At 42.2% G+C, this 22459-nt stretch overlaps 1 pseudogene; it reads right to left on the bottom strand.

Moving 5' to 3' along the window:
- Positions 1-4302: 4302 nt before the first annotated feature.
- On the bottom strand, positions 4303-4418 carry LOC144311645 (U4 spliceosomal RNA; annotated as a pseudogene).
- Between the last annotated feature and the right edge of the window lie 18041 nt (positions 4419-22459).

Consider the following 22459-nt stretch of genomic DNA (forward strand, 5'->3'; position numbering starts at 1 on the left):
GCATCTGCCTTCAGCTCAGGTCATGATCCTGGGGTTCTGGGATGGAGTCCCGCATTGGGCTCCACGCAAGAAGCCTGCTTCTCCCTCTGCTTATGTCTCTGCCTCTCTGTGTCTCTCATGAATAAATAAATAAAATCTATAAATCAATCAATAAATAAAATAAACTGACCCAAACAAATCTCAATGTGTAATGATCCCTCCACGTCAAAGAACTTAAAGAAGAAGCAGGACATCACCCCTGCTTGTTTAACCTCCTATCTTAATCCAGTTCACCTCTACAATACTCCCATAAAGTGTTCTCATTTTTCCAGAGAGAATACTAAGAGCCCAGAGAAAGTAAGTGATTTGCCCAAGGTGGCACAGCCAAGAGGTAGCAAAACTGGAATTTATCTGACCTTAAGTCCAATGCTCTTGCTGCAAAATTACACCCGGCGTGAACCATTAGACCCAGAAGACACTCAAGGAAAAGGTTTTCATAATAACTTTTCTGTGCCTCATTTTTCATCTGCCATTTTTAGGGCAGCCATCTGTCTGAAAAAATCTGAAGAACTGAGGACTTTAAATGAGAAAAGGTGCCTCCCTGTCTGGAAAGAGGGTGGCTAATTGTTACAGATTAACGACACAGCACTGCAAAACAGCCGAAGACAAATGAAGATTACACATGAAGTGAAGAAATAGGCTTGAGCAGGAGCCTAACCCTGAACAGAAACAGATTAGCCTAATCTCTGAATCAGCAACCTAGAAACTCTAGTGATTCCTGGTTAAACCCTGGAACGGAGAAGTGGCCAGAAAAGGGAGAGGAAGGAGGCAGGTTGACTGGAAAGGGCAAAACTTCATAGAGGGAAGAAAATTCTACTAAGGGACAGGCAGCATACAGAAATGGGAAAGAAAAGCCAGAAAGATAAAGAAAAGCAGCAGGAGAAATGTCATGATTGTGGGGCAAAAAAAGTAAATGAGAAAAAAAAGAGAAAAAAACGATAAACAACAAACAACAGTTGTTAGAACAGAGAAACCCAAGGGCTACCCCAAATGAAGATCAGCGGGGCCCTAGCATGAATTTTTTATTTAGATGAGTGTTCCTGAAAATAGAGTGGCTCCTTTGTCAGCTTCTAGGTCAGAGATCAACCTAAAATCAGAATGCTGGGGAAAATCTTCAAAATGGTGATGGGATAAAATAGAGAGGCTCTCTGGTATGTAGGTCTGTAGAGTTCAGCTCCAGGAGCCCAAAAGAAAAGCAGTGGAGGAAACTCGATCCTCTTTGTCGGCTTTCAACTTGCAGAGAAATGCAGCTCTAAAGGGGGGGGGGGGGGGGCAAAGCCTGAGGTTTTGAAGTCTAGAGCAAATTGCAAACTTTGGTGAGAGGTAGAGTTACCAAAGAGCTCAAGGACACAGAAAAAGCAGCAGGAGAGGAATCAGGGCAGGCAGCCCTGAACAAACTGCCTGTTGTCAGGAGCAGAGGACTCTCTCTGCCCCCAGGTAGCCAGATGCCGTGTGAGCTGGCCGCCAGCCCTGCTCTGAGGGTCCCCAGCTCCTCAGATCCCACTCAGAGGCAGAGTTCAAGTTCCTGGCTTTCGGCCCAGCAACGCCCAATTTCTTCCTGTTAACAGGAGTGGCTCCAGAGTCATCCCATTCCCTTCCCTGGGAGGGGAGGGAGGAGACCAAGGGCTGGACTCCTTTAGTGGAGAAAACAATGAGTAAACAGGACATTTGCCCTTGAGTCCCCAGGGTGCCTCTCACAGGGCTGTGATCAAAACTGGAGGCATAGGGGCACATGGGTGGCTCAGTGGTTGAGTATCTGCCTTTGGCTCAAGTCATGAGCCCAGGGTCCTGGGATCGAGTCCTGCATCAGGCTCTCCACAGGGATCCTGCTCCTCCCTCTGCCTATGTCTCTGCCTCTCTCTCTGTGTCTCTCATGAATAAATAAATAAAATCTTAAAAAAAAAAAAAAAAACTGGAGGCATCTAGCTAAAGGATGCTTCGTGCCTAGGAAAAGGAGAAACGAAGAAGAGAGAAATGTTAGAAACATCACTTTTTTTTCCCTAAACTTTTCCGGAGAAAAATCCAGATTATCATTAAAATTGATGGAGTACCAAGAGTTGTGAAAGCACCTCGTCTGTCCCAAACCCCTCCATGCTTCCCAAAAATATTTCTAATAGGGTACCTAGAAACCCACTGACGAGGAGGAAACTCATCCCAAGGGACTCAAAAGATAGAAAGGACAACTGGCCAGTATCAATATTTGTAAAAACTGTCATCTTCACATGCAAGACAAAAATGTGTTGTTGGCTTTTTTTTCCACCACAAAATAAAATTAGCAAGGGAAGCAAGTAATTGAGCTCTTAGGGTGGTTCAAATAAAGCATTTGTTTACTCAAAAACTTTCTGTCCATATGTTTTCTTATTAGGAAAGATTATAATTAATTTTTGTTATATGCTAGGCAAGACATATAATATAGAATAAGACATATCTGCCCAGGGAGAAAAATCAGAGTCCAAAGAAGATTTTGGGAGGTGCAATGTGTATGTTAACAAATACTCACCATATTTGTGACTGGGGGGAGGGGCAGAGAGAATTCCAAGCAGACACCACACCCCTGCATAGAGCCCCACGTGGGGTTCGATCTCACGACCCTGAGATCGTGATCTGAGCCATAATCAAGAGTCAAATGCTTAACCAACTGAGCTATCCAGGTGTCCCTGAAATGTGTCCTTGAAGGACAAACAGGAATTCTGGAGAGAAAAGAGAAACAGAGGCACTCGTGTTGAAACAAATGGGAGGGGAATGGGCAGGAAATGTGGTCTCTGCGGGGGCCTGCAAATGATTTCTCCGGCTCAGGCAGGAGTGGCAGGCTAGGAGGCTGGAGAGAGAGGCCAGGCCAGAGGCTGAGGGGGTCCTCATTCTCCATCCTAGGGAGTACAGACTTGATCCTGACAAATACACCATTTGGAAGTAGCTAATGTATGACCCAAAAAGAGAGGAATTACTCTGGTATTTACCAGACCATTGAAAATAATGAGGAAAAGCCTTGGGATCTCAACTACCATGTACTCTACCAACTTTCTCATAGGCTCACTAGCCTGGGAGCCAGAATGAAAAGTACAAACTTAATACCCACCTTCAGAAGACGCAGGGACTCCCAGCCATCCCTACCAACAATAGTGCCAATTTATAGCTCCTTTCTTTCTCTTCTCTTCTCTTCTTTTCTTTTCTTTTCTTTTTCTTTTCCTTTTCTGTCTTTCTTTCTTTACTTATTTATTTCTTTTTTTCTTTTTTTTTTTTTTTTTGAAACTTCTGGTGAGCTTCTCAAAGATGAGAGAGGGAAGCTGGGATATAGATGATAGGTGGGCTCTCAGCCCAAAAGAAGCCATGTGTTCCCCTTGGTTCCCCTCCTTGCCTCCTTGCCTTGCATTCTCTAGAGATATTTATTCCAAAGCCAAGTCTGGATCTGAGACTGAGCTCTAATAGCTTAGAAAAACCACAGGAGGGAACGGCTTTCCATCTCCCCACCTCACAGCAGCTTTTATACCTCCCCAGTAAAGCCCCGGGCTCCTTTCTTAATTACAGAGAAGGGGTATTGTGCTTTTATTAACCAGCCCATGGAAGTGACTCTGAAGTTTAACCCTTCCCTTACTCTGGAGAACAGCTAGATGGCTTTGCACAGGGCGGGAGAGATGGGTGTCTTTGAAGATAACCGAAGGAACTCCCTGTTCACCATAGGTACCACATCAAAATAATAGGTGAGAATTTACCTTTACATCATGTTTATTGATGAGCATAGTATCTTCTGGTTACCATGACTAATATTCGTTCTTAGGAAGTTAATTCATTTCCTGAGAAAAGACACAGCCATTTCCTTTTCTTTTTTTTTCCTACTATACACTGGGAGGCATGAGGCAAGAGTTTGACTCCCACTTGCTTAGACCCAAATGGACACTGGGCCACTGACTAGCTGTGGGGCCTTGGGCAGATAATTTCATTCTCTATGCCTCGATTATGTCATATGTAAAATGAGAATAGTAATATCTGCCGCATAGGCTTGGTGTAAGAATCAGATGAAATACTGTATTTAAATACAGCTCTGTGCTCAGTGCCCATAGAAAAACAAGATCTGGTTGTTTGTGATTATACTCAGTTAAGATATTGAAAACTGCTCCCATGACCACTTTGGGAGGAGGTCTGAGAGTTTCTTATAAAAGTTTCATATAAAGCTAACCACCAAAAAAAACAAAAAACAAAAACAAAAACAAAAAAAGCTAACCACCTTAGCAATTCCACTCCCAGGTATTTATCCAAGAGAAATGAAGCTATGTAACAACAAAAAGAATATTTGTAGAAGTTTGATTCATAATAGTTTCATTTAGCAATAATCATGCCTCGGATAAACCTCATTGGCTACAATACTGCCACTGCACAAAGCTTAATTCATAACAGTTCCAAATTGGAAACAGTCTAAGTCTCCATCAACAGAAAAATGGGTACTTCTGTAGAATACTCATACAATGGGATATTACTCGACAATAAAAAAGAACAAACTTCTGATACATTCAAGCACATGTATGCATATCAAAAATACTATGTTGAACAAAATTAGTCAGATGTAAAGTAGTATGTACTCTCTGGTTTCATTGATATGAAGTTCTAGAACAGGCAAAACTGATCTTTGGTAGAAAAAAAATCATAACAGTGTTTGCTCTTAGGAAAGTGGCGACAGGGGTTGACAGGAGGGGCATGAGGGAAATTTCTAGAGTGATATTATTCTGCATCTTGATAGAGGCTATGATTACACAGGTTTGTGCATTTGAAAAAACTCTTTGAATGGTGTACATTTAATGTTTTGTGTGTTTCAGTGTATGAAAATTTTATTACAATATTTTTATTTTTTAAAGATTTTATTTATTCATCAGAGAGAGAGAAAGTGAGAGAGAATGAGAGAGAGGCAGAGACACAGGCAGAGGGAGAAGCAGGCTCCATGCAGGCAGCCCAATGCGGGACTCGATCCAGGGTCTCCAGAATCACGCCCTGGGCTGAAGGCAGGCGCTAAACCGCTGAGCCACCCGAGCTACCCATTTCAATATTTTTAAAAGGAATTTTAAACAACTATTGGACTCATTAATGCTAAAGTACGTAGAGGGATGGGTCCTGGTATCTGCAATTTAATTTTAAAATACATCAGAAAAATAAGATACATTGATGGATGAGTGGATAAAGGGATGGATGAGGAATGAGCAGATGCATGACAAAACATGTATAATAAAATATTAATTGAAGAACCAAGGTGGGACATACAGATATTCACTATAAAATTCTTCCCACTTCTCTGCAGTTTTGAAAACTTTCATAAGATGTTGGCAAAATATATTCCCTCTTTCACCAAGTTTCCTTAGCATTAAGTAAATGTTTTTGTTTTGTTTTGTTTAAAGATTTTACTTATTTGAGAGAGTGAGAGAGAGAGAGAGAGAGAGAGCGAGCAGGGGGAGTGGCAGAGGGAGAAGCAGACTCCCCACTGAGCAGGATACCCGACATGGGGCTGAATCCCAGGACCCTGGGATCATGACCTGAGCCAAAGGCAGATGCTTAACTGAGCCCCCCAGGTGCCTCCCATTAAGTAAATGTTTATAAAATGTTTAAGATTTATTGTTTTACATTATTCTAGTTTAAACATTATTCCTTAGAATACTGGTAGTTTTTTTTTTTTTAAGATTTTATTTATTTATTCATGAGAGACACAGAGAGAGAGGCAGAGACACAGGCAGAGGGAGCAGCAGGCCCTCCGTGGGAGCCCGATGTGGGACTTGATCCTGGGACTCCAGGACCATGCCCTGGGCCGAAGGCAGATTCTCAACCACTGAGCCACCCAGGTGTCCCACTAGTAGTTTTTAACAAATAAAAATTACCATTAATAAAAAAATAATTCCGGGCACCTCGGTGGCTCAGTTGGACTAGCTGCTCAGCAGTCTGTTTCTCCCCTCCTTCTATCCTTCCCCATGCTAGGGGAGTGTGAGACCCTTGATCTCAGGGTTACAAATTCAGTCCCATGTTGGGTGTAGAGATTACTTAAAAATATATATATTTTTAAAGTTGTCTAATATTGGGCAGCCCCAATGGTTCAGTGGTTTAGCACCACCTTCAGCCCAGGGCGTGATCGTGGAGTCCCGGGATCGAGTCCCTTGTCAGGTTCCCTGTGTGGAGCCTGCTTCTCCCTCTGCCTGTGTCTCTGCCTCTCTCTCTGTATCTCTCGTGAATAAATAAATAAAATCTTTTTTTTTAAGTTGTCTAATATGTACCCAGTGCTGTGGTAGGCAAATTATACATATTATTTCTGATCTCCATAATTGCGAGATAAGCAAATGTCTCTACTTCATAGATGAGGAAATTGAGGCTCAGAGAGATTTATTCATTCTAGTACCTATTGAGCCCTATTGTAGGTAGAGAGAAAAGACTAAAAAGAATGATTAACCAGGGGTGAGGTTGAAAATCTAATCAGAAGCCAGGCCCCTAACGGCTCTTGATAAGGGTTAAGATGTTTGGACTTTATCTTGAAGACAAGTAGAGAGACTTTTAAAACTTTTAACCAAAAAATAACCTGATCAGATTTGTGTATTTAAAAAAATCACTCAAGGGATCCCTGGGTGGCGCAGGGGTTTAGCGCCTGCCTTTGGCCCAGGGCGCGATCCTGGAGACCCGGGATCGAATCCCACGTCGGGCTCCCGGTGCATGGAGCCTGCTTCTCCCTCTGTCTATGTCTCTGCCTCTCTCTCTGTGTGTGTGACTATCATAAATAAATAAAAATTAAAAAAAAATCACTCAAGGGGCACCTGAGAGGCTTAGTCAATTAAGCATCTGACTCTTGATTTTGGCTCAAGTCACAATCTCTCTCCCTCTCCCTCTATCCCTTCCCCTATTCGTGCCCATACACACACACACACACTCTCTCTCTCTTAAATAAATAAATAAAATCTTTTTTAAAAACAGTGAATGAGAGAGAGCATGAGCCAGAGGAGGGGCAGAGGGACAAGCAGACTCCCCACTGAGCAAGAAGTCTGATGTGGAACTCAATCCCAGGACCATGGGATCATGACCTGAGCCCAAGGCAGACATTTAACTGACTGAGCCACCCAGGTGCCCCTAAATAAATAAAATATTTTAAAGAAAGATCACTCAACTGGGAGGTACCTGGCTGGCTCAGTTGGCTCAGTTGGTAGAGCATGTGACTCTTGATTTCAGGGTCATGAGTGCAAGCCCCACATTGGGCATAGAGTTTACTTTAAAAAAAAAAAAATTTTTTTAATGATCACTCAACTAATACATAGAGAAAGCAAATGGAGAGGAATGAGACTGGAAGCAGGAGGCTGTTCTAGGAATAGTAACTCAGGCCAGTGATCTGACCTGAACAGAAACCATGGCAGAGGGAATGGAGAGAAGTTAGGCACTTGGGAGATCTGAAGGAGAGGAGATAGAATGGATAGAGATTGGTACATGATCAGAAGTGGAAGTGAGGGTGAGTCAGTACTGAAGGACAATTCCCAAGTTTTTAGCATAATTGACTTGGTGGACAGTGGCTGCCTTTCTCTGAATTAGAGCAGATGAGGAGTGGTTGAATCTGACATTCTTGTGGTGGGACAGCCAAGCAGAGATGCTCAGCACCTCACCAGATAAACAGACCTCAGCTCCAAAGAGAGCTCTGGGCTAGAGATTCCAGTTTCAGGTCTTTCACCCTTCTAGAAGGCAATTGTGGGAATGAGAATAGATGAGATGTCCCGGTAGCACTGTAGAGGGAGAAAGGATGAGGTCCTAGGACAGAATCTACAGGCTGAACAACACCTAAGGAACAAGAAGAGGGAAATGTCTGCAGAGACTGAGGAGGTGTGTCCGGGTGAAAGGGAAGGAGGGAGGAAAGCAACAGGAAAAAGTGGTTGTCACAGAAGCTAAAGGAAAGCAGAGCAAATATACAAAATAGAAAATGCTGCTGAGAGTCAAGTAAAATAAGGACTGAAAAGTATCCACCAGATGCCCCAATTGGTGACCTTGGTGAAAGTAGTTTCACCAGAAAAGTTATGACGTGGAGGCTATTTTGCAGGAGTTTGAGGGGTAACTACAAGGTGAGGAAGAAGTTTTCAACAGACAGAGCTTAGGAAGACAAGCAGAAAACAAGATAGCTGGAAGGGAACACGGGTAGAAAGAAGATTTTGAGATTTGGGCTCATATATTGATTTTAAGAAGGGAAAGTTTTAGCAGGTTAAAATGCTTATAGGAATGAGCCAGTAAACAGAAGGAAGTGTACTCCTTTCATTGTTAGTAAGAGATTAAGAATGTTCTGGTTGCTCAGGAACATTCTAGTTTATACCTGTTGTCCTGCTGTAATGATTAACAGTACCCCTTCACACCTCAGTGTTATGGTTTGGGAGGTAATTTATATGGTCAGCCTAGATAAGGGGAGCCCCAAGATGGGCATAGACAAGGCTATGACAAGGGTGGGGGGCAAAAACTGAAGAAGTTTTCCTGTGTGTGTGTGTGTATGTGTGTGTGTGTTTATCAAGTTTTCTCTCCTCTTGGGGGAGTTCTCCCCTAATGACTTCTCCGTTATGTGTTTGGTAGGAAAGAAAGGTCACTGTCCCAGAATAAGACAGGAGATGGGGGATCAGTCGTGTGAAAGAGAAAGTAGGAGGTCTGCGATAAGCTGATGGCAAGAATGACAGAGGAATTTCACCCAAGTCTGAGACTAAGAGGTCAGGTATGGTATGTACCCAAGGTTACCCACCTAGTGACATGACCAGAATCCAGAACCAGGCCTGCTTAACTTCCAGGCCATCTCCAGGGCCAAGTAAGTCTCCCTACAATACTAGTCTCCCTTCCTCATTAGAATTTATCAGACATGTTTACAGTCAACCTCAGTTGGACCTGCAGGCCACTCTTTGACCCACAGGGCCTTTCTTCCCTTTCCACGACTACCACCTCCATCATTCTGAAAGACTTTTGAAACACACATCAATGAAGTACACATTAGGCATCCTCTTCTCAGCATCTCTCCTAAAAGAAAAGATTTGATGGGAAAATACTTGGAAATTGTGTCTACCATGGGTTTGGATTATGCCAAAGTATCATCATTTTGTTCTATCTGTATCCTATTACTCATTTGGAGGGGGGGAGGTGTTTTGTTTTGTTTTTTTTTTTTAACAGTTTCAAAAACTAAATAGTTTTGAGCAACTATTAGAGTCAGATGCTGTCTTCAGGAATGCAAAGATTAAAGAAAAGATAAGATCTTAGCCCTCAAGGAGTGATCAGGTTTTTAAGAAGTATCACAATATGAGGTGCTTTGCAATGATAAAGTACATGCCAGGTGCAAGTGATAGCACAAGAATAAGAACAAATTCTGCCTGGGAGCACTCGAGAAGCCCGCTCTGAAGAGGTTAAACATACCTGGCATCTACTTGTCAAAAGCTCAGAGCTCTCTGGGCCAAGGTCTTGGCATTAGGGTTGAAACAGTGTGGCCTGTGTAGGAATTTCAAGTAGGATGCTGGAGTGTGGTAATACTAGAACCATCACTTGTTACATAGCTTACTTTTCATATCTTTACATCTCACAACAACCTTAGAAAGTACTTTATTAATATTCCTATTTATTTTTTTATAAGTAGGATCCATGCCCAGCGTGGAGCCTAATGCAGGGCTTAAACTCATAACCCAAAGATCAAGACCTGAGCTGAGATCAAGAGTCAGACGCTTAACCGACTGAGCCACCCAGGCACCCCTTATATCCCCATTTCACAGCTGAGGAAATGATCCTAGAAGAAACTTGCCCAAGACCGCATAGCTGGGAGATAATGTAGCAGGGTTTTTTTTTTTCTTTTAAGATTTATTCATTTATTTTTTTTAATATTTATTTATTTATGATAGTCACAGAGAGAGAGAGAGGCAGAGACACAGGCAGAGGGAGAAGCAGGCTCCATGCACCGGGAGCCCGATGTGGGATTCGATCCCGGGTCTCCAGGATCACGCCCTGGGCCAAAGGCAGGCGCCAAACTGCTACGCCACCCAGGGATCCCAGATTTATTCATTTATTTGAGAAAGAAAGAGAAAGCATGAGTGCGCACACCCAAGTGGGGAAAAGGGGCAGAGGGAGAGGGAGAGAGAAAATCATAAGCAACTCCTGCTGAGCACAGAGCCCTGAGATCATGACATGAGCCAAAACCAATAGACACTCAATTGACTGAGCCACCCAGGTGCCCCAGGTGTAGCTGGGTTTTAATTCTAAACCCTGTGATACTTCTACAAAGAAAGCTTAGAATATAAGAGCAGAATGTCAGGAAAGTAGCTATGGAAGGTAAGATTCTTTTGTCTCCATTGTATGACAAGCGTTCTCAGTTAAATTCTGAAAATGTAAGGGATATTTTAATAAGTCATGGGCATTTAATTTGATTTTTTTTTAAGATTTTATTTTTAAGGACACCTGGGGTGGCTCAGTGGTTGAGCACCTGCCTTCAGCTCAGGGCATGATCCCAGGTCCAGGGATTAAGTCCCACATCTGGCTCCCTGTGAGGAGCCTGCTTCTCCCTCTGTCTATGTCTCTGCCTCTTTCTGTGTGTCTCTCATGAATAAACAAATAAAATCTTTAAAAAAATATATTTTGTTTTTAAGGGGCACCTGAATAGCTCAGTCTGTTGGGCATCTACCTTTGGTTTAGGTCATGATCCCAGAGTCCCTGGATCAAGTCATATATCAGGCTTCCTGCTCAGTGGGGAGTCTACTTCTCCTTCTCCCTCTCCCTCTCCTCCTCTTCTGGCTCTTCTCTCTCTCTTTTGCTCATTCTCCCTCTCTCTCTCAAATAAATAGAACCTTTAAAAAAAAAAAGATTTTATTTTTAAGTAATCCCTACACCCAACATAGGGCTCAAACTCACTCCTGGAGATCAAGAGTCATGCGCCCCACTGACTGAGCCAACCAGGCACCCCAGTATTGGAAATTTTAAACAAGATAACGGCAATAAGAATGTCAGTAATGATAAAGAGGCTTCACTTTTCCTGAAGGTAATAGACGTTATTAAAGGGTTTTACACCCACTTAAGGATTTAAAGATAATCAAAAGTGGTGGCAACAAGCACCCACTGAATTATAACAGTAAGAGGATGGAAAATAATCTGTTGGTTAATTAAAAGACAGAGTCTCCACTTGAGCCACACTGTGCCAAGCAAAATAGGAAAAGGCTTCACCTTTTCCAACACCTCCAAATATTTTGCTCCATAAACATCATGAAAACAGCATGCTTTACCTTTGAAAACAAACCTAAGCTTCCCAGAATAATGCTGAACTTGCAATCATCCTGCTGACAGGATAACTGCAAGTGGAAGCTTCCCGAACAAGTTTGCTGCAAGTCTTTACTTGAAATCCAAATCAGCAATTCTGTTCTCCCCCTGGCCTCAGACTCAGCACTATTCTCTCCTGCGTCCTTTTAATGCCACCTCTCATTCTTTACTATTTTCAACAATCATCTCACAGGGAAAGGGGAATTGGAGACACACTAGGTTTAAGAGGACATCACAAGCCAGAGAAGTATGGCATCTGTAACTCAAGCAATGGGAAGGATGGTGTTTGTTCCAGGGAAAAAGGAGATAGGAAAAGAGCATAGGATCAAGGGTCCAAGTCTTAGAACTGCAAGGAATCGTGGAGATGTGTCACTGCTACTAACATGCCCTAAATGATCATTCAGACAAACACCATTTCTCCAGGCATTAGTAAGTGTTGAATAAAAAGATGATTCTGGGGATCCCCGGGTGGCGCAGTGGTTGGGCGCCTGCCTTTGGCCCAGGGTGCGATCCTGGAGACCCGGGATCGAATCCCACGTCGGGCTCCCGGTGCATGGAGCCTGCTTCTCCCTCTGCCTGTGTCTCTGCCCCTCTCTCTTTCTCTCTCTGTGACTATCATAAATAAATAAAAAAAAAATTAAAAAAAAAAAAAAAAGATGATTCTGTACTCAGGAGAAATGCTAGGTTAAACAAAAACAGATTTTGTTTTGTTTGTTTTGTTTATTGCTACAGTACTTCTCAGGGGTTTTAATAGGCTAATGTAGAACAAAAAAAAAATGTCTGTACACATCACCTATTAATCTTTCCAGAACTTTCTGTTCACCGAAAAAATTGAGGACAGTGCTTCTCCAAATGGTATCTGCAGACTACCTGGACACTATAGGTCCTTAAGGAGAAAAATGCAAAACTAAGTGTTTAAAGGTATTATAAGTAACTTGACATTGTTGCTGCATCCAAGGTCATGATCAGAGGACTCATCACATAGGGTATAGAACAGCGTGGGTGTCGCAGATGGCACGGCAGGAAGCATATGGTGTGAGCCTTGTACTAAGCACATGCAGTAGAACCACATATTGGTCATACTCCAGTGTTGGCTGAGTGCTGGTTAAGGAAACACTGATGGGCCTAATCTCTATTATACATATGGCAGTGTTCACACCCAGAGAGATGAAGTTATTCAAGCTCATGAAGGTCAGCAGCAAAGGGTGAGCCTATGGGTTGCCAACGGGAGGAGCCAAGTGGAAGAAAAGCTATCTAAAGAACTAGAAAAATTAAAAAGAGGAGAATGTCACTGAAAATGATTACATGATGGTGTTTCTGATTGTCAATGGCATTCAGCCAGCAAATCATTGTGCAGCCCCTCCCAGCAACGCTACAAAGATGTGAAATGAAAATGAATTCAAAAGAGGCAAAGCTAATGTCAAAATCTGGTAAGAATCTCCATAATGAACTAGATTGAGGAAATCCAATCTTGAAATAGCACATACCTAAAAAAAAAAAAAAAAAGTGGGAAAACCATTTGTAGCCCTTCTCTCCATCTAGCATGGACCTTGACCTAGGCATAGGCAGGTAACAAATGAGTGAAGCTGGCCAACGATGAGACTAGGAAGTGAGTGGGCACTGTGGCAAACCAGAAAGAACACATCCCCATCCACTGACACCTGATGTTGTTGACATGAGAAAGGCAGGCCTAATACTGTCACGTCGCTTTTTAAAATTATTCTTAACAAGTTTCTTAATTAAACTTTTTATGTTGAGATACTTGTAGACTCACATCAGCTGTGAGAAATAACAGAGATGGTATGACTCAGTTTCCTCCAATGGTAACATATTGTGAAACTCTAGCACAATATCACAACCAGGATATTAACAGTCAAAATACAGAATATTCCCATCACCACAAGGATCCTATCACATCCTTTTTTTTTTTTTTTTAAGATTTATTTATTTATTCATGAGAGACACCGAGAGAGAGGCAGAGACACAGGCAGAGGGAGAAGCAGGCTCCTCACAGGGAGCCCAGTGCAGGACCCAATCCCAGACCCCAGGATCATGCCCCTGAGCAGAAGGCAGATGTTAAACTACTGAGCCACCCAGGCGTCCCACATCTTTTATTTCAAAAAATCTGGGGGCTACTCAGTGGAGAGCCTGCTTCTCCCTCTGCCTGTGTCTCTGCCTCTCTCTCGGTGTCTCTCGTGAATAAATAAATAAACCATTCTTCCTACTTGTACTCTCTGTCAAATAAATAAATAAAATCTTTTAAAATAAATAAATAATAAAAATCTGGATTTGGGGTTAAATAACCCACTCTGTAAGTATTGAAATGAATGCACATGGGTTTGTTTTTTTTTAAGATTTTATTTATTCACGAGAAACACAGAGAGAGAGAGAGGCAGAGACATAGGCAGAAGAGAAGCAGGTTCCCTGAGGGCAGCCCAATATGGGACTTGATCCCAGGACCCCAGGATCATGACCTGAGCCAAAGGCAGACGCTCAACCACTGAGCCCCCCAGGTGCCCCTGAATACACGTGTTTTTAAAACCATAGGAACATTCTCTATATGATTTAATCTATATTGAGTTCAACAACTGGCAAAACTAATCTATGGTGGTAAAGAGCAGGATGGGGTTTATCGTTGGTGTAAGGACAGTGACCAGCAGGGAGCATAGGTCTGGCTTCTGAGGTTCTTGACCTGCTGTTTTCCTCTCCTGGTGCTCATTCCATGGATATATCCACTCTGTGGAAATTCATCAGGCTGCATGCTTCTGATTGTATGCTTTTCTACAGCTAGGTAAATAAAAACCTGACTTAAAAAGAAAACTCTCTATACCAATGACCTGACATCTTAATGATGGTACAATGGAACACAGAGAATTCTAAAACATAAGACAGATGTGACATTGTGACATTCTTATAAAATATCTGTAATCATTCACTGAAACACATGGTCATTAAAAAGTTTACCAGCTTCTTGAAAAGAAGTGCCCCATCTCACTGATCAGCACAGCACCTTAACACAAAGCAGGTGTTCCCCACACATTGGTGAGTAAACTGATCTTGGCTTAGCAGAAGTGAGTTCTCTTAAGGATAATGGTGAAAGCATAAGTAGTGAGTAAAAATTCTTTCTTCTTGACAAGACCAAAGTCAGGTTGTTCTTTTCCCAAAAAGCCACTACCATTTTGAGGTTTTTGCCTAGTTTGTTTCTTTGGTATTCTTATATGTAATGATTTGTGGCGATTTGCTTGTAACAGTCAAATTCAACCATAGAACTAGTAATAAGAAACTCCAAATTAGCTTTAAAAAAAATTAAGATTTATTTATCAACCTGAGAGAGAGAGGGCATGAGAACATGGGCAGGAGGAGGCACAGAGGGAGAGGGAGAGGAAGAGAATCTCAAGTGGACTCCACGCTGAGCACAGTGCCCTCAGAGCTCTCTGTGGCCTCAACATAGGGGCTCCACTTAGAGCTTGAACTCACGACCCTGATAACATGACCTGAGCTGAAGTCAGATGCTTAATGACTGAGCCACCCAGGAGCCCCAAATTGGCTAAAATTTTAAAATTTATATTTATTATTTTTTTAAGATTGTATTTGAGAGAAACTTAGAACATGAGCAGAGGGAGTGGCAAAGGGAGAAGCAGACTCCTCATGGAGCAGGGCACCCTAGGCAGGGCTGGATCCCAGGATGCTGAGACCATGACCTGAGCCGAAGGCAGGTACTTAACCAACTGAGCCACCCAGGCACCCCTATATTTATTATTATCTCTTTTACCCTGAGAAGCAAAAACTCATGAAAGAAAATGTTATTTAGCAACAGAATCACTGAAAAAGAGACCAAGAGATCAGACATACTAAATGCATTCTTACTTTCATCTCTTACCCACTCCTTTTCTTTAAAAGTAAACACTATGCCCAACATGGGGCTTGAACTCAGGACCCTGAGATCAAGATCACAGGGTCCAACTGAGCCGGCCACATGTACCTCTATCTCTTTTTCATACTGTCTCCTCCTTCTAACTTTCTTCCTCTGCTCCCCACCTACTCACAGCCTTTCTTTTCTTTTAAGTCAGGGCGTGTGGGTGGCCGTATAATTTATCATCCAAACTAGGACACTTCTGAGAGTGAAAGTGGCATTACTGACACTTACATGGGAAAAACAGGCAGACAGCAGGACTGTCACAGGGACGCTACTTTAAATTCTTGGGTTCACAGTTTCCACATTTATAAGACGATGGGAGTAGACAGGGTGACTTCCAAGAACCCTGCCAGCCATTCCATTCAAAGAGTCTACTGTTCTGATTTAAAGTGCTTCATCCAGGGCACCTGGGTGGCTCAGTGGTTGAGCGTCTGCCTTTGGCTTGGGTCATGATCCTGGGGTCCTGGGATCGAGTCCCACATCAGGCTCCCACAGGGACCCTGCTTCTCCCTCTGCCTGTGTCTCTGCCTCTCTGCGTCTCTCATGAATAAATAAATAAAATTCAAAAATATATATAGTGCTTTGTCCTTGAGTTCAGTCGAACTCAGAAAGAAAATTAAAGTCAGGTTATTCTTTCACTAATAAGCTGCCTCAGGCCTCAGGACCACTGTTTCTCACCACGGATCTGTTGAATGTGGAGAAGCAGCAAAAGTGCTGAGTTAGCTAAGGCATTTTAGCCTGTCTCCTCTCCCCTCCCCTCCCCACTGAGGCCTAAGGCCTTGAAGGGAAGAGAGCAGGTTGGACCTGTTGGCTCAGGAGTGTTTCTGGGTGGAAAGGGCAGTCAGCCACTTGTCCAGGCAAAAAGGATGTGAGTCTTCTCAGGTGAGTCAGAGCAAGAGAGGGAAAGGGCTCCTGCCCCTCTTGGTGGGGGACTGCCCCCAGCTTCAGAAGGTGGAAATGCTCAGGGAAAAGTTAGTTCCAGTGTGTGAAGCCCCAGGATCAATGTCTGCGGTGCCAGGCTAGTAAATAACCAGAGGAAGGGTCTTTCTTTTAAAGAAAAAGCAAAAAGTATCACTTAAAGTTGTCGCCTTGGGACACCTGGGTGGCTCAGTGGTTGAGCGTCTGCCTTCGGCTCAGGGCATGATCCTGGGGTCCTGGGATCGCTTCTCATCTGCCTATGTTTCTGCCTCTCTGTGTCTCTCATGAATAAATAAATAAAATCTTAAAAAATAAAAAAAATAAAGCTGTCATCTTGACATTGGGTATCAACTATACTTCAATTTAAAAACTAAATTACATAAAGTAATAAAACATTTGAAACAAATGCAACATTGTACATCAACTATACTTCAATTTTTAAAATAAAATTTATTCCTGCATTAGAGCTGTCACCTTCACTGCAAGCTTTTATTGTAATGATGCTGACATCATCCCAAACATTTCTAGAATGACTCTTTTGGAATTGTCTTAGAAGGGTGAAAGAACCACAAGTTTTTTGAGATCCTTAGTCGTGGCCAGTCTTCACACTTGCGAGAGTGAGTTTCATATTTAGACACATTTAAGTCACACAGATCAAAATTTAAGAAGGTGGGGGAAGAAATGAGTGACCAAATTGGGCATTAGTTGTAAAATCACGAGAATGGTTATCTTGTGAATTGTGTAAATGGTCCCTGAGGACCTTTAAGAAATAAAAATATAGGGGTGACTGGCTGACTCAGTCAGAGGAGCATGAGACTCTGGATCTTGGAGTTGTAAGTTTGAGCCCCTAGTTGGGTGTAGAGATTAATTTAAATTTTTTTAAATTTTTTAAATAAACAACTATTTTGTGTGTAAGTATGATAAGGGCATAATCTCCCCTAAAAGTTTAAAATCTTGGGATGCCTGGGTGACTCAGTGGTTGAGCATCTGCCTTTGGCTCGGGCCCTGATCCCAGGGTCCTGGGATTGAGTCCTGTATTGGGCTCCCAAAAGGGAGCCTGCTTCTCCCTCTGCCTGTGTCTCTGCCTCTCTCTGTGTCTCTCATGAATAAATAAATAAAATATATATATTTTAAAAGTCTAAGATTTCTCATACAGTTATTGACTTGATCTACACATTAATGGGTATTCTCTTTTCATGGATTAAGGCCTTTGATGATCTGGCCCCTGCCAACTATCCAGCCCCACTTCCCCTTTTTCCAGCATCCTTGAACCTTATTCTTAGCCATGCCAAACTAATCACGTGCTTCGTCTTACTTCCTCATGTGTACCCATACATGTTATGTCCACCTGATGAACCCTGATTTGCCTTTCAAGATTCAGCTCACATTCTATGAAGATTTTCCTGCCCCTCCAGTCAGAGTTAATAGTTCCCTTAACACCTTGCAAAACTTTTATTACAGCCCTTGCTGCACTATGCCATCATTACTTGTTTACATGTCTGCCTCCGCTTTTTAAAAAAGATTTATTTATTTATTTGAGAGAGAGAGAGAGCAGGAGCAGGGGGAGGAGCAGAGGGAGAGGAAGAATCCTCAAGCAGACTCCTCACTGAGCACGGAGTCCAGGCTCCGTTCCAGGATCCTAATATCAAGACCTGAGCCAAAATCAAGTCAGAAGCTTAACCTGCTGAGCCATCCACGTGCTACCTTTGTCCACTCCCTTGAGGGAAGATTCCAGGTCCTTTTTTTTTTATTTTTATTTTTTTTAAGATTTTATTTATTTATTCATGAGAGACACAGAGAGGCAGAGACACAGGCAGAGGGAGAAGCAGACTCCATGCAGGGAGCCCAATGTGGGACTCGATCCCGGGTCTCCAGGATCACACCCTGAGCTGATGGCAGACGCTTAAGGGCTGAGCCACCCAGGTGTCCCCCAGATTCCAGGTCTTCTCTGCAACCTCAGCACATAAGACTTCTAGGCATATAATAGGCACTCAATACACATTTTTTTTTAAGTTTATACAAGAAAAATAATTTTTTAAGTTTATTTTTTATTGGCGTTCAATTTGCCAACATATAGAATAACACCCAGTGCTCATCCCGTCAAGTGTCCCCCTCAGTGCCCATCACCCAGTCACCCCCACCCCCTGCCCACCTCCCTTTCCACCACCCCTAGTACCTTTCCCAGAGTTAGGAGTCTCTCATGTTCTGTCTCCCTTTCTGATATTTCCCACTCATTTTATCTCTTTTCCCCTTTATTCCCTTTCACTATTTTTTATATTCCCCAAATGAATGAGACCATACAATGTTTGTCCTTCTCCGATTGACTTATTTCACTCAGCATAATTCCCTCCAGTTCCATCCACGTCGAAGCAAATGGTGGGTATTTGTCGTTTCTAATGGCTGAGGAATATTCCATTGTATACTCAACACACATTTGCTAAATAAGTGAATGTGCCGGTTCTGAGTAGTGTCCTGTGTACCCCGTGCCTCCCTAAAGCCACGCAGTATGGAGCGCCCTCTGGTGGAACCCAAGGAAGCTCCAAGAGGAAAGACCTAAAATCAGTCCCCGCTTCAACTTTGCGTATTTTTACAAAGATCATTGCCAAGACAGAAAAATCTGCATTGCACAAGAGCTTCCCATCTTCCACTGTTTTCAGCCTAGAAGCCATGATGAAATAAGAAGAGCAAAGTAATCTATAAAATATATAATAGATTCTATTTGAATATGTATAATGCAACATTGAATAATTATTGTCAGAAGATGTCTCCTACTTTCATTCAACCATTAAAAGTCTTAATTATTGGGAAGCCTGGGTGGCTCAGCGGTTGAGCGTCTGCCTTTGGCTCAGTGTGATCCCGGGGTCTGGAATCGAGTCCTACATCGGGCTCCCTGTGTGGAGTCTGCTTCTCCCTCTGTGTTTCTGCCTCTCCCTCCCTGTGTCTCTCATGAATAAACAAATTAAATATTTTTAAAAATAAAAATAAAAAATAAAAGTCTCAATTATTTTTTTAAAAGTCTTAATTATTGCGCACCTGGGTGGCTCAGTCGGTTACGTGTCTGACTTCAGCTTGGGTTGTGATCTCGGGGTCCTGGGATGAAGCCCCACATCTGGCTCCCTGCTCAGCGGGAGTCTGCTTCTCTCTCTCTCTCTCTCTCTCTCTCTCTGAAATAAAATCGTTTTTAAAAAGTCTTAATTATTGAATGAGTATCAAAAATTATTGAATAATAATGGAACTTAAATAAATTACTAAATAAATGATCTAGGGATCTGAAACCCAGAATTTGGAGTGTACCTATTTATTCATTCATTTAATAAATAATGATTTAATTGAATAAGAATACTGAAGCTAAACATTTACAAGGCATCTGTTATATAATAAGCACTGCTGAAAAAAAATGTTGGAAGATGCCGCAGCATTTGGCTTCAAAGAACTCAGTAAGTCATTGGTCCGCATGTTACCCAAGTCTCTTAATGCATAGTTCCCCTTCATTGCTTTTTATTTCCATACAATTTAAATGTAAAGAAACTGGGTCGTTTTTTCTTTTTTTTTTTTTTAAGTTTCTCGTTTTTTTTTAAGATTTTATTTATTCATGAGAGACAGACAGACAGACAGAGGCAGAAACAGGCTCCATGCAGGGACCCTGACGTGGGACTCGATTCTGGGTCTCCAGGATCGCGCCCTGGGCCAAAGGCAGGCGCTAAACCGCTGAGCCACCCAGGCTGCTCTGGGTCATTTTTTCTGATAAGAATTTTCCACAGTCTGGATTTATTTGACCTATATCAGTTTGATGTTGTGTAGTATTTTCCTTTGATTTCTTGTAAATCGGTATTGTTTTTAAAGCAGTGATTCTCGGGGCACTTGGGTGGCTCAGTGGTTGAGCACCTGCCTTTGGCTCAGTTCATGGTCCCCAGGGTCCTAGGATCGAGTCCTGCTTCTGGCTCCCCGCAAGGAGCCCACTTCTCCCTCTATGTCCCTGCCTCTCCCTCTGTGTCTTTCGTGAATAAATAAATAAAATCTTTTTTAAAAACAAAAAAATTAAGCAGTGACTCTCAATCCTTCCCAAAAGTATCAGACTTATCTGAATGACTTGTTAAAACAGATTGCAGGGCCCTACCTTCAGAGTTTCTGATTCTGGTCTGGGGCAGTCCTGAAAATTTGCGTTTCTAACAAGTCATCAGGTGATACTGACATTACCCAAGAATGGATGACATAAACTACACCGGGGCTCATTCAGATTCAGAGTTGGCTTTTTGTATGCAAGACTACCTCACCTGTGGTATTGTGTTCTCCTGTCAAGAGACACATAATGCCGTGTTATATACCACTGATGAATCACTGAACTCTACCTGTGAAACTAACAATTCATTGTGTTAAATAATTGAATTTAAATTTAAAAAGAGGTACCTGTGTGGTTGTCTTTTTTGTGTGATATGAATAGTCTTTGATGCTCAGTGCTTAGATCTATTCATTTATTTGGTATTGCAAAATGGTGATATTCTTATCATTCCTTCTTCATTTACTAACTAGACTGTTTGTGGGAAGAGAAACTTCCTCATCTACTAAATAGTTACCCAGTGGGATAGTTCATATCGGAAAGCCCCATTTTGAGAATAATGAGTTGTTTCACCAGCATCATCTAATGGTTACCAGCTAAAGATTTGTTTTTGTTTGTATTTGTATTTATTTGTAGTGTCATTATAAACTCATGTCATTAAATGTGTTTGATGTATTTTGAATATTACAATTATTTTTAATAATAAATTTATTTTTTATTGGTGTTCAATTTGCCAACATACAGAACAACACCCAGTGCTCATCCCATCAAGTGCCCCCCTCAGTGCCCGTCGCCCATTCACCCCCACCCCCCGCCCTCCTCCCCTTCCACCACCCCTAGTTCGTTTCCCAGAGTCAGGAGTCTTTATGTTCTGTCTCCCTTTCTGATATTTCCTACCCATTTCTTCTCCCATCCCTTCTATTCCATTTACATTACAATTATTATCCTTATTGATTCTTAAATTATCTCATCTTTGACCAGTGGGATCCTCTTCAAGTTGGCTCCTGAATCCTGGTAATGGAGGAGCAGAAAGCAAGCTGAGGGCAAAGCACAAGCTGACATCCCACACTCCCACTTCCCCTGAGGTGAGATATGTGTGACATTCCTCCGTACTCCTGGCTGCTCTAAAGGCAGGGGAAGGAAAAACAAATGGTTAATTTATAGAGATTACAATCCTGCCGGAGGGCAAACTCCTTCAGTTTAGAAATGTCTTAGTGATTTACAAGAAAAAAAGCATTCTTCTCAATAACCTAACTTCCAGAAGGAAACTCCCAACTGTCTTAATATAATGCTAGAGGGGAAAACAACCTTAACTTGACATGGCAAGGCCTCCAATATCTTGTAGGTTCTCTTCAGTATATGAAAGTTCTTTTGGGGGGCACCTGGGTGGCTCAGCCAGTTAATCATCTGCCTTTGGCTCATGATCTCAGGGTCCTGGGATCGAGCCCTACATCGGGCTCCCTGCTCAATGGGGAGCCTGCCCTTTCCTCTCCCTCTGCTGCCCCCCTGCTTGTGTGCTCTCTCTCTGTCAAATAAACAAAATCTTTTTTAAAAAATAAAAAATAAAAAATTTTTAAAAAGGAAAATTTCTTTTGAAAACCTCCCTTTTTTCTTACCTCCTCCAACTCCCAAGTATATAATCAGTCACCCCTCACAGCCTCGGTGCAGCAGCTCTTTCTGCCCACGGGCCCTGTCCCTGTACTTTAATAAAATTACCTTTTCACACCAAAGACTTCCCAAGAATTTTTTTCTCAGCCATCAGCTTCAGACCTCACCAACATTCAAAAACTACATCACTTGTGATATGAGTTTGCCACGTTACTTAAGAATATTAAGAATATTGAGATCTGCTATAGAAAATAAAAGAATGAAACAAATACAGAAGATAGATAACATTAAGTGTAGAAGTGGATAACTTGGGGTCCCTGGGTGGCTCAGTAAGTTAAGCATCTGCCTTCGGCTCAGGTCATCATCTCGGAGTCCTGGGATGGAGCCTCTCCATAGAGAGCTCCCTGCTCTCAGAAGCCTGCTTCTCCCTCTCCCTCTGCCCCTTTCCCCGGTTGTGCCCATGCATGATCTCTCTCTCTCTCTCTCTAGTAAATAAATAAATTAAATTTTAAAAAAGAAGCAGATAACTTTGAAACAAGTTAGACCTTGATGAGTAGAACAAGTGTCTGCTGATATGGAAGAAAAGAACAAATAAGTTAGCACGAATATTCATGAGTCACATGAAACTCCAATAAATACGAGACAGTCAATATTTATAAAAT

Source organism: Canis aureus, chromosome 3, assembly GCF_053574225.1.
Source record: "Canis aureus isolate CA01 chromosome 3, VMU_Caureus_v.1.0, whole genome shotgun sequence".
Classification (NCBI taxonomy): Eukaryota; Metazoa; Chordata; class Mammalia; order Carnivora; family Canidae; genus Canis; species Canis aureus.